The 8,291-nt window shown below is 46.0% G+C and overlaps 1 protein-coding gene across 1 annotated transcript in view; it reads right to left on the minus strand.

The window, feature by feature from the left end:
- Nucleotides 1-8,291, minus strand: part of Syt11 (synaptotagmin 11) — a 22,668-nt gene that overhangs the window by 4,529 nt on the left and 9,848 nt on the right. The gene's annotated exons all lie outside the window — the stretch shown is intronic.

Raw genomic sequence — 8,291 nt, forward strand, 5'->3', positions numbered from 1 at the left:
GCTGGGGGATTGAACCGCGGTCCCTGATGCTTTTGCTAAGCTTGTTCTAAGTAGGTGCTTTAGACCACTGAGCCATCTCTCCAGCCCCCTTTTTATCTTTTTAAATGTTGAGATATCCCCCCAAGTCACTAATTGCCCAGGGCTGTGCTCGAACTTGCAATCTTCCTATCTCAGCACATCCAAAGTGCTAGAGCTCCAAGTGTGTGCTGTGGTGCCTGGCTTCTCATCTGGTTCTTGTGATTAAAAAAAGAAAAACTGAACATCAGCTGTGGACTACACAGAAAGATCTGGTCTCAATAAAGCCTCCTAAACAAAAAGAAAACTAGTTTGAGTGGTACAGTATGTTCAGTATGTGTGAGGCTCTATGTTCAATCCTCAGCAAGAGGAGTGAGGGAGAGATGAGGGAAAGAGGGAGCGAAAGGGACAGACTGACAGACAGACTTGGGGATGTGAAGACTGTACAGTGGGAAACAGAAGAGCAGTTTGAGCCTTAACTTTGCCATTCATTTCCTGCACGGCCTTGGGCAAGGCCTCGGGCTTTCTGGAGCCTACAGCTCCACTTCAGAAGGTGCATCCCACCCTGTTCTTCCTGCCTCTGCGCAATTCAGTGGCTCTTCCCAGCCACGGCCACCCCAGCTCCAGTCTTTATCTCTCCATCTTTGAATTTCATTTTAGACTCTATTTTGAGTTGGAAACAAAAACAGCAACCGAAATCCTTTAGCCTTTTGTTGTTGCTGCTTCTGTAGTACAGGGGATTACACACAGAACCCTCATACTGAACTACATCTCTAGCCCTTTTCACTTCTTTCTTTTTTTTTTTGTGGAACCGGGGATTGAACTCAGGCCCTTGCACTTGCCAGGTAAGCGCTTATTCTACTGAGCTATCTCCCCAGCCCCTTCATTTCTTATTTTGAAACAGGGTTTCACTAAGTCACTAAACAGCCCAGGCTGGGTGATTCTCCTGACTCAGTTTTCCTAGTGCTGGAATTAGAGACATGAACCACCATGTCTTTAGCCCCTGAAGAACATTTTTTTTTTCTTTTCTTCTTTTTTACTTAATCTTTTTGAGACAAAGTCTCACTGTGCAGTTCAGGCTGGCCTTGAGCTCACGCTGTAGCCCAGGCTGGTCGCAAAACTCCAAATGATCCTCCTGTCTCAGTCCGCTGAGTGCTGGGATCACAAGCATGCACCACCATGCCAGGTTTAAGAACATGTTCAGTAAGTAACATCTGAATGCTTACTGCATTCCAGGTCCTGGCAGCCACTCAGTTCTTACTCTCCAGAAACTTACGATGTAGTAGAAAAGACAGCTATGAACAAACGTATACTTGTCAGAGAATTTAGCAGCTTGATGGGTCCTCTGGGTGCCCAGTGGTAACCGAGGCTGGCTTTGCCAGGAAACTACCAGCCTTTGCCGGCTGCTGTCTGGGCTGAGGTAATGGAGGGGAAGAGACCATGAGGTCCTGAACAGAGAGATCATGCCAAGCAGAGTGGCAGGAACAGTTCGTACAAGGGGTCCTCTGTATTCAGAGAATGGTGGGAGGTGAGTGTGCCTGCCTTCAGGGGCCCAGGGACCCAGGGTGTTGGGTGGGACCAGAGCGTGGAGGTGTGGAACAATTACAGCAAGATGGTGTAGGCTACAGCACACAAACAAGGGTACACACACACACACACACACACACACACAAAAGCAGCTGCAGGAAGCTAACAAAGCAATGTGGGGGTGCACTCAAGGCTCTTGCACAGGGGAGGTGTGCCGCGAGAGGAAGTGGCAGAATTTTTTATAGGTGTGCAGCCATTTGGGTGGGAACTGGAGGGGAAATGGAAGAAAGGGAGGAGAATGGAGAGAAGGCTGGGATCGGGAGATAAAAAGAAGTGAGGTTTGAGGACTTTAGGGCATAATAAATTATATTTTGGGACAATATCATCCCCTTGTTATCAAACTTTATCACGAGTGTTTTCAAAGCCCCAAGATGTCACCATTCGAGGAACTGTCTTTTTTTTTTGGCGAAACCGGGGATTGAACTCAGGCCCTTGCGCTTGCCAGGAAGGCGCTTATTCCACTCAGCCATCTCCCCAGCCCCGCGAGGAACTGTCTTCACACTGAGCAAAGGATAGACCGTACCCACCCCCAGCATTCTACACGTCACACCCCCTCAAGGATGACCGCCACACTTCAGTGCCGGGCCTTCTGCTAGAGTTTAGGACTGAAAAGGTGGCTGCTGGGGAGCCCTCCTTCAAGAAGCTCCCAGATGAGTGCACGACCTGCTCAGGCGTGGCTGGGGCAGGAAAGGACCACCATAGGAAGGAGGGGGGGTGGCTGGGCACTGAGACACAGGGCACAGCCCCGCAGTAATAGCTTGTAAGGCATCTCAAGAAATAAAACTGTGATAGTATTTCAAACACTTTTAGAGCCAGGGAGACAGCTCAGTGGCATAAGCATCTGCCTGGCAAGTACAAGGTCCTGAGTTCGAGCCCTGGTCCTGCAAAATGAAAACAAAAAACCCAAACACTTTTAAGTTTATGGGCCGGGCAAATAGCTCAGTGGATTAAAGCGCCTGCAAGCAGGCACAGGGACCGAGGGGTTGGATCCTGGGGCCTGCCGTGCTGGCCCCACCTCCAGGGCGCACTGAGATAGCAATTGAGACTGGGTGTGGTAGAGTATGCCTGTAATCCCAGCTCTTGGGAGGCTGTAAAAAGGCAGATCACTGTTGAGTCCACTCTGGTAGTGAGACCCTAAAGACCCTGTAGACCCTTCCCTAAAATTAAAAAAAAAAAAAAAAAATTAAAAATAAATAAAAAAAATAAAATTTACAGTAGGAAAGTCTGTAAAAAAAAAATCTTCTTGAATCTGTATTTCAATTCAGGAGCCTAAATGACAGCCTTCCATAGGGAATAGGAGATGAACAAAGCTTAAGCTTGGCTTTTAGTTTTTCTTGTGGCGCCAGGGCTCCCACCCCAGCCCTTAGCCAAGACAGGCCAGCATTGTAGCACCTATCAGGACTGGACATTCCAGTCTCACCCAGGCAGCTTAGCGAGACTTTGCTTCAAAATGAAAAAAATACAAAGGGCTGGGGGTTTAGTTCAGTGGGAAGGCCCTGGGTTCAATCCTCAGAATGGAGAAAATGTTTTTTTCTCTGCTAGATTGTGGCCCTGCATTTTGTTCTTACCCTTACCTATTGTAAGCTCCTGACTGTATCCGTGGGAATTACCCTCTGCCAGTTTAACAACGCAGGCTGGTTGCCCTTGCCAACCAGTAGACTTCTGGGCAGTTTCCTTTTGCCATTACTCAGATGTGATCGGAGAACATAAACTTACTCTTAACTACAACCAAATGGAAAGTAATCCCTTGAGAAAAAGAAAATTAGATGCTTTCCCAAGCTTTCAGGACTGAGCTGTCCAATACAGTAGTCACTGGCTAGATTTATTTATTTAAATGTTAATTTAGGGAAGCACTTATTCTACCGAGCCATCTCCCTGGCCCTTTAAATGTTAATTTAAATTCATTAAAATGACATGAAATTAAAATTTTAGTTCCTCAGTCACACTAGCCCCATTTCAATGGCTCAGTAGTCACTGTGACTAATATCTACCACACTGACAGTGAAAAAACAGAATATTTCGATCATTGCTGGATAGCACTAATTTAGAAAGAGCTTTTGGCTTAGCTTGGCCCTTCTTCATTTCTATATATGATGAAATGTAAATCAGATTTGCTGTCTATCTCTGAAGCCATCTCTGAGTATAGTAAATACTAGATATGCAGCCCCTGAACATAATTCTAGCTTTATATGTAGAAGGATAACTGGGGAGTACAAAAGAAATTTGGTCTCAAAGAAGGGCCATGGGCCAGGGAGATAGCTCAGTGAATAAGTGCTTACCTGGCAAGTGCAAGGTCCTGAGTTTGGGGGCCAGGGAGATGGCTTAGTGGAATAAGCACTTGCCTGGCAAGGGCCTGAGTTCAATCCCCGGTTCTGCAAGAAAAAAAAAAAAAAAAAAAAAAAAAAAAAAATGTCCTGAGTTTGGTCCCTGCTACCATCAAAGAATAAAAAAAGAAAAAAAAAAAAAAAAAAAGAAAAAGAAATAAATGAATAAATAAGTGAGGGGCAGGGGAGATAGCTCAGTGGTATAAGGGCCTGCCTGGCAAGTGCAAGGTCCTTAGTTCAATTCTTGGTAACAACAACAACAACAACAACAACAAAATGACTTATGTGTGGGGATACTGGGGATTGAACCCAGGACTTTACATACTTGGTTTTACTTAAAAGTGTGACATTGATTATGAGTTTATGATTAGGGCCAAGTGCCCTAATGCCCTAATGCCTGTAATCGCACCTACTCAGGAGATTGTGACAGGAAAAACACAAGTTTGAGGTCAGCCTTAGCAATTTAGGGAGATTGTGGTTTAAAATAAAAAAAAAAATAAAATAAAAGTGGTAGAGTGCTGGTCTAGTAAGGTCCTAGGTACAATCCCTAGCACTGCACCCTCAATTTAACTCATGTTTTTTGTTTTTTTTTTCTTAAGGGGGGAAGTCGAACTCAGAATCTTGTGCTTGTCAGGCAGTTGCTGTGCCACTGAGCTATATCCCTGGCCCTAACTCATATTTCTTGACTAGTTTCAAACAGTCTTCTAAGTCATCCACTATAGCTAATCTTCCTAATCAAAATCCCTATTCCCCTTCTCTAGCTCTCTGGGAAAGCAGACAACTTATATTTACTCTCTTCATTGTTTCCTCATCTAAAATCTCTCCACAAAGAGCATCTCTCAGAGCAGGGACCCAGAGGATAAGCAGCGGCTTGGAAAGAATCCATACAGAGGAAGGAAGGGCAGGCGAGATGTCTATTCCCTAGTGTTAGTGTCAGAGTGGTTTTGTAGTCATAGGAGTCTATGCTCGGTGGAATCCATACCCTCAATAAAACTTTCCTGGGGCTGCAAGTCTGAGGGCCAGCCCCACCCTAAATTACAACTTGGAGAAAGTGAAAGAAAGAAAACCTTAGTCTTCAGCCACATCCCTTTCCTCTCCCACTAAAACACAGATGTAACAACCCTCTTTATGCTCCTGGAAAATGGGAAAATGGGTATTCCTTTTTCTTTCTCTCTTTCAGTCCCGCTGGGTAGACTGGATGACTTTTTTTTTTAAATTTATTTATTTATTTATTCATTTTGTATGTGTGTGGCCAGTTCAGCCCACCAGGGGGCGGGGCTGGCTGGCATGTGGTGCTGGGGATTGAACAGAGGTCCCTGTGCTTTTGCTTAACTTAGCTTGTTCTAAGTAGGTGCTTTAGACCACTGAACCATCTCACCAGCCCTGGATGACTTTTTTTAAAATTTTATTTATTTATGTATGTGTGTGTGTGTGTGTGTGTGTGGCCAGCTCAGCCTACCAGGGGGCGGGGCTGGCTGCCATGTGGTGCTGGGGATTGAACTGCGGTCCCTGTGCTTTGCTAAGCTTGTTCTAAGTAGGTGCTTTAGACCACTGAGCCATCTCACCAACCCGGATTACTTTTAAGGTCCTTTTAAATCTGAGGTTTTAAAAATCCTCTCATTCTCATGACCAATATCCCACGTCATCAACGTGACCTAAAAAACTAGTAGCAGCCTAACACTATTATCCACCCTGTCAATCATTCCTTACCCCTCCCATCACATCCTTTCTTTCTGTGGGGATTTACTGTGGGAGTATAAATTCATTTAATTATCACCTGAGTAAAATACTACAAAACAAAGCTATCTCTTAAATTAGTTCTACCAGGTGTGATGGCCCATACTTGTTATTTATTCATTTTAAGTACTAGGGATCAAACTTTGGACCTTGAGCTTGCTAGGCAGAGGCTTATGTGACTGAGCTATCTCCCCAGCCCTGATGGCCTGTGCTTATAATCCTAGCACTAACGAGGCTGAGGCAGGAGAATCAAGAGTTTGAGTTCATCTTATACTATATAGAAGACCCTCATTAAAAAAAAAAAAAAAGAAAAAAATTCAACGTGCAGCTCAGAGATGTTGGGTATTATAGTTGATACTGTGACCTTCTTTCATGAACAAACAAAATACTGTTTTTAGAAGGAAAAGGTGTGAGAGACATTTCATTATGTTGTCTAGTCTGGCCTTGAACTTCTGGCTCAAGCAATTCTCCTAACTCCATCTCCCCAAGCACCTGGAACCACAGGCAGGGACAAGTGACTTGGCTGAGGTTTTTTTATGCCTCTGTCTTTCTACACATTTACAAGAGAGAAAAGTGTGCTCCCAAAGGGACCCTACTGTCTCTCACAATCCAGAGTAGAAGGCCCAGAGGCTATGTATTTGTCCAAGGCTAGGCAGTGGAATGGGCTCAGGCAGAACTGAGTAGACCCAGGTGTGGTGGCACATATCTCTACCCCAGCACTCAGAAGGCTGAGGCAGAAGGATTGCCATGAGATTGAGGTCACCCTGGGGACATAGTGAGCTCAGCCTTCAGGACTAGCCTGGACAACATAGCAAGACCCTGTCCAAAAAAAAAAAAAAAAAAAAAAAAAAAAAAAAGTAGTCTTGAGCTTTTATAAATGGCTCACATTGTACTAATGATGGGACAAGAGATAAATTTTCTTTTTTTTTTTTTTAAATATTGATCCTTTCCCTTTATTTTTTTTAAACATTTATTTATTTATTGTGTGTGTGTGTGTGTGTGTGTGTGTGTGTGGCCAGCTCAGCCCACCAGGGGGCAAGGCTGGCTGGCATGTGGTGCTGGGGGATCGAACCGTGGTCCCTGTGCTTTGCCAAGCTTGTTCCATGTAGGTGCTTTAGACCACTGAGCCATCTCGCCAGCCCCAAGAGATAAATTTTCTAACAGAAGTATAGAGACGGGGATTGTATAGAAATGTGACTATCAGTCTCCCCCTTGACTCCGTAGGAAGATTGCTGGACTCATGTTGAGGGGTTTCCTTACATGAACCAGTCATTGTGAGATAGTCCACAGCAGTCTCACTGGTAGTCTCTGAGGGGAGACCGAGAAAGGGCAGATTCTTTGCCGCATTACTGAGAATTTGGAATAGACGTTTGGGGCTGAAGTGCACAGGGCTGGGGGTGAGTTACTAGGAATGCCAGGCATGGCTCACATGGGACGGTCCTGCCTGTTGGCGTGGGAAGGAGAAAGGACTTGGGAAGCCAGGGAGGCTGGAAGGCTTTGGAGTCTGTCTGGGGCCTCTGGGAGGGTTTAGACTGCTTAGTATCCTCCTGGGCTTATTAGTTCTGAAAGGAGTTAACAAAGTGGAAAGAAACTTGGCTCTTGCCAAGAGACCCTGGCAGTTTAGCAAAATCATGCTGCATCCGGGGCCCTGTGCTTGAGGCTGTTTTTTTTTTTTTTTTTTTCTAGCCCAAATCAGTCCCTTTCCTTGGCAGTCTCTACCCAGCTGCAACCTGGCACCAGCCACCCTCCACACCTACGCACGGGCTGCAAGGGCGTGAGCTGTCTGCAGGAGTACAGCTGGTCAGCGGCTTTACCAGGCTGGGCTGTAGGGGAGGGTGTGTTGGAAAGGATCCTGCGAGACAGGCAGAGGCAGTGAGTGGGGCACTGGAGCCTCTGTAAAGGAATGAAGGAGGGAGTGGCAGGGCCAGAGAAAAAGAGCTGGATGGAGAGAAGGCATAAAGGAGGGGAAACAAGATGCTTCTCCAGTGTCTCTCCACACTTCTGCATCCAAGCTCACAAGATGCGAGCTTCCTGGAGTGTCACACTCTAGTGTACCTCCTTGTACTCTGGCACTGACCCACCCAGCACCTTCTCTATGCTCTAACAATGAGCTTCTAAATATTCTCCAAGATTTGTGGACTATCCTGGCCCATGAGAGGGATCTGAGCATGCCAAGTGGCAGTAGCAGTTTAGGGGCATGACTGGGCTGGCTGCAGTGGATAGTACCTGCGAAAGCAGAGGCAAGAGCACATGCCCAAAGGGTGTGTGCCTGCCACTCACTGCTGAGGCTAGTACAGTGCCCCTCCTCAGCGACCACTCTCTGGGGTACTCACTGAATGCCCCACCTCTGCTAGTCTAGGATCCTCTTTAGTTCAGTTCTGCGTCCCCTGTCTCTCTTCTAAGTCTGAAAAGGCAGTAAGGGAGGAAAATATGGCCACATGTGGCAGCACAGGCCTGTAACCCCAGCACTCCTGAGATAGGAGGATCGAAAATTTTAAGCCTATCTTGGGCAATTTAGGGACTTCTTTTTTTTTTTTTTTTTTAATTTATTTATTTGTGTGTGTGTGTGTGTGTGTGGCCAGCTCAGCCCACCAGGGGGCGGGGCTGGCTGGCATGTGGTGCTGGGGG

Source organism: Octodon degus, unplaced genomic scaffold, assembly GCF_000260255.1.
Source record: "Octodon degus isolate 3935 unplaced genomic scaffold, OctDeg1.0 scaffold00032, whole genome shotgun sequence".
Classification (NCBI taxonomy): domain Eukaryota; kingdom Metazoa; phylum Chordata; class Mammalia; order Rodentia; family Octodontidae; genus Octodon; species Octodon degus.